Genomic DNA, 4,091 nt, shown 5'->3' on the forward strand with positions numbered 1-4,091 from the left:
TAAGTATCACTGAGGCAAAACCTTTTGAATGAGTACGTTATGTCGATTGAAGAAAAACGGAGTGTGTCGACAAAAAAAGGAGAAAAAGAAAATACTGAGGTGCCTGAAGCTAGACTATATTCGAAGCATTTACGACGTAAGAGATATTTAAGTGTCACTGAGGCAAAACCTTTTGAATGAGTACGTTATGTCGTTTGAAGAAAAACGGAGTGTGTCGACAAAAAAAAGTAGAAAAAGAAAATACTGAGGTCCCTGAAGCTAGACCATATTCATTCGTAAGCTTGACACTGACATTCACTTGCAATCCATCCAAATCTAACTGAACCCTTGGCGAATAGAACCGTGGCAGCTGCATCCATCACAATAAAAATAGGTTTTTCAGGGCTAATGGTGATCTTAACAATATTCAACAAACTAGAACTAAGAGTGCGGCTTTGTGCTGACCGTGCGGGAAAATTCGGTGAAAATGGGGCGGCCTACCCAAGTGAAGCTATGGCTGTTCCTTAGCTATTGCTAAGTGCAAAGCAGTAAACTTCACAACTTCGTTGAACTTCTCAAAATGGATGGATGGGACAATATATGAATCTGGGGGCTGATATAAGGCTGCATGTGCAACTCCACTACCCTCAGTCAACTCACGAGTCACTAGCCAACCACACCACGCGTATCCAACCTTCTCGCGTGTCTGACGTGACATTCGTTGGAAGGATAACAACTGATATAACTTTAGAAATACCTGGTGTACGGGCCCTCAGCTTCATCTTATAAATAAATTTACGTTAAACAGTCACTTTTGACTAAAATGAATTCAAATTTGGCAATAAAATGCTAAGCGCAGAAAGCCACTGAAATCAAGCACTGTCTCTCAGATGGAACGTAGTCCGCGCCCGCAAGATATTAAAGTTTTAATTATGAGACTGACAGTTCGAATAACGCCGCATCTTATTCCCAACTAAAAACTACACACGTCACACCTTATTGTAGTTCTGTGGTGTTTAGGGTTAGTATTCCATGGCATACAACGTAACCCATGCTTTTTCTGCTCCCTTCAGTTGGTTCATATCAATTTTTCGGCCCAGAAACTGTGCATGCAATTGTAACATTTCCAACTGCTGCAGCTTCGTTTACCGAGGATAAGGAGGCTAAATGCGATAAATCTACTCATAAACATCGATGGTCCGATCAGCCTCAGACACCAGCTGAATCTGCTTGTCCAGTTTAATATAAAGTGAGATATACACGTTGAAAGCGTTAGCTTTCAGACAAGAACACTATTCACCGCATTACACAATCATATCTGTCAGAGCGATATACATTGATTGTCCCGTTACATGACCTTCTCTGAGGAAGGTGAGAGTTAGAAGCGCAAGTGAGTTCAACAGTAAGGGACTAATTGCCTCTGAGAATCTCCATCCGAAAGAAGACTCCACGATAAAAAACGGTCCTCCCAAATAGGAAACGCATGACCTAAACTTCAGGGACTATGAAGCGTGACAAACGGATTCACCGAGTCATTATTATCGAGAGAATGACATCGGTGTTTAACAATGATGCTTTTCTATCGTACATTCATGACTTATTTAAAAGCTTTATTATGAAGCAAATGATAGAAGTGAAAGGAGGACGGAATTTGTGATAGCCTAGGCTTGACAATTAATTTTAAGGGGCCTGCGGATGCCGAAAATGGGAAACGGATCGCAACAAAATCTCGTCAACATATACCATAGGGTGAAAGATTAATGCTGACTGAACTAGACCAAATGCGTATCGATAGCATAATCGGGGCATCAAATTCCCAGTGGAGAGCGCAAATGCTCGCAGCACTCAATACAAACCGCAAGAAACGCATGGTCATAGACCACAGCAGAACTACCAATTGGCTTCACTCACCCTTTACAAAGACTAGATTTACGAATTCATGGATTAATACACAGGATCATGGCATTCGCCCGAAATTCCCGGGTTGGTTTTATTCATATCGTTCAGCGGTTGTCGTTAGCTTGAAAGGCACATCCAAAATGTGTAGAGCTGCTCTTCAAATCCTCAGTACAGGACAGTAGGCTTTGCAACACGAGGACTTGCAAGAAACAGTGTAGCAGTGCAATAAACTACACATCCAAAATGTGTAGAGCTGCTCTTCAGATCCTCAGTACGGACAGTAAGCTTTGCAACACGAGGACTTGCAAAAAACAGTCTAACAGTGCAATATACTGAGTTTTAGATGAAACCTGTGTGCCAGTCATAGGAACGTTATTTACCGTGGAAACTACCTGAAATGGGAAAAATCCTGCAAAATTAAGTGTGGGCATTGAACTTGAAAATCTTCTCACCATGACAACACCGGGTTTTGGCTGCGTCAGCGGTAAAAACAACTGGTAAAATCTTTTCAAAACAGGGCAGAAGTAAGAACTAGGTCTCTTGGAGGTGACGATACTCCAGGGACTAGAGTTTAAGCACCATGAGGCGCGTTTTATAGTCCGGTGATATGAGATCGGCAACCATTTTTGTAGCAGGTCTTTGGACACGAATAATGAAGTTTCATCCTTGTTATGTTCTGAGCGGAAAAGTTGGTTTGCACGTTCGAGGAACGGTCGGATTTTGGCCACGAAGGGTATTTGGAAGTGCGTGCGAGTGATATGGGAGAAGGCGCGCCGGATCACCGGTAGAATAAGGAGTGCCTTTTGGGCCGATTTTTTAAGGTGAAGTGAGAAGGAGGTGTTTGTGGGGACACACCCTAATACTTTCGGGCATCCATCCCCGTGATGTCTCCTGGTCACTTCTTACCATGCTAGCCATAAGCGCTCGCTGAGTATCCTCTGAGTCGTGCATTGGCGCACTTTTTGTCCTTCAGAGGAAGGTGCCAGTTCAAGGACCACTGGTTCACAGCGACTGCATTTATTTGGAGGGCAGTGGCATTTGAACTCCAGAACTTCACCTCTTCCGCAAAAAGTAGACATGAACCTAAACGAGTGTATGGAGGGTCGTTGATATATATCAGAAACAAAAGCAGTCCCAAAAGAGAGCTTGGAGAAACTCCGATGGAGATGAGCGCCGGAGAAGATTGGGTAATGCTTATTGTCTGTTTTGCCTGAGATGATCGATTACTTGCAACCATTGAGCGCTATAACGTCTACGGCACACTTGACTCACAGAGCGCATTCCCTTATGTTCCAATGAATGAGTCTTATAAGCCGTCTACTGCATTTGAATTCAGCGGGACCTATACCAGTTTCGGCGCAAAACATTCCGAGCGACAGACGTAGTTGTGTGTTCTTGAGGAATAATAAAGAATATCACCAAGGTCGAACGGGTGAAGGATACAATTGTCTACATTGACGTTGCCGCATGCGGTAAAACTAGACGTGGAAATGATCGAACTTGTAGATATTTCCTGAAGTCCGCTAAAACATACATCACTTTGAATGACGCAAAGAGCAGCTTCACAACAGGAGGATAACTCCCCTTGGTTACAAGGTCTATAAAACTATTACCAAATCTGACGAAGAGCACGTGTGCAATAAGAGAACCCCGAATTGCACAAAACGAACAATCACAGGCCTGTCTATTTGCCTAGTGACCACAATAAACACAGCTGCTCTCTAAAGAAATTCATCCTCTGATGAAAAATGAAATATCTCGGCTTCGGAGGGTGTCCGAACATACTGAGGACCTTAAGAACGGAACATGGAATGCGGGATTTTGTGGCACGAACACATCCTTTCTCCGTTTTCTCCCAAATGACCCTGAGGAAAATGCGGAAAACCAATTCAGTTATCCATGTACAATAACATTATCCGCCAACTGGCCGTGATACGCATATATAAAAAGGTCTGTAAAAATACGCGTGTTGCGCCTATAGCAATCGAAGTTATCAAAGTAAAAATAGGATGGCGAAGTATATGGACAGCAAAAAGAAGCCAATAAATTTTTTTAAATAGCACAAATATCACAAAATTATCCTACACGTATTCATTTAAGGTCTTCTCAAATGCCGTGAAGGATGAAAAGAAAGCCACTTACGAATCCACGCCAGCGGCTAGACGCACAATTCATTTTTCTGTAAAACCCCTGCGGGCTAAATAAAAGCTTTA

This window comes from Opisthorchis viverrini, assembly GCF_000715545.1.
Source record: "Opisthorchis viverrini unplaced genomic scaffold opera_v5_182, whole genome shotgun sequence".
NCBI lineage: Eukaryota > Metazoa > Platyhelminthes > Trematoda > Opisthorchiida > Opisthorchiidae > Opisthorchis > Opisthorchis viverrini.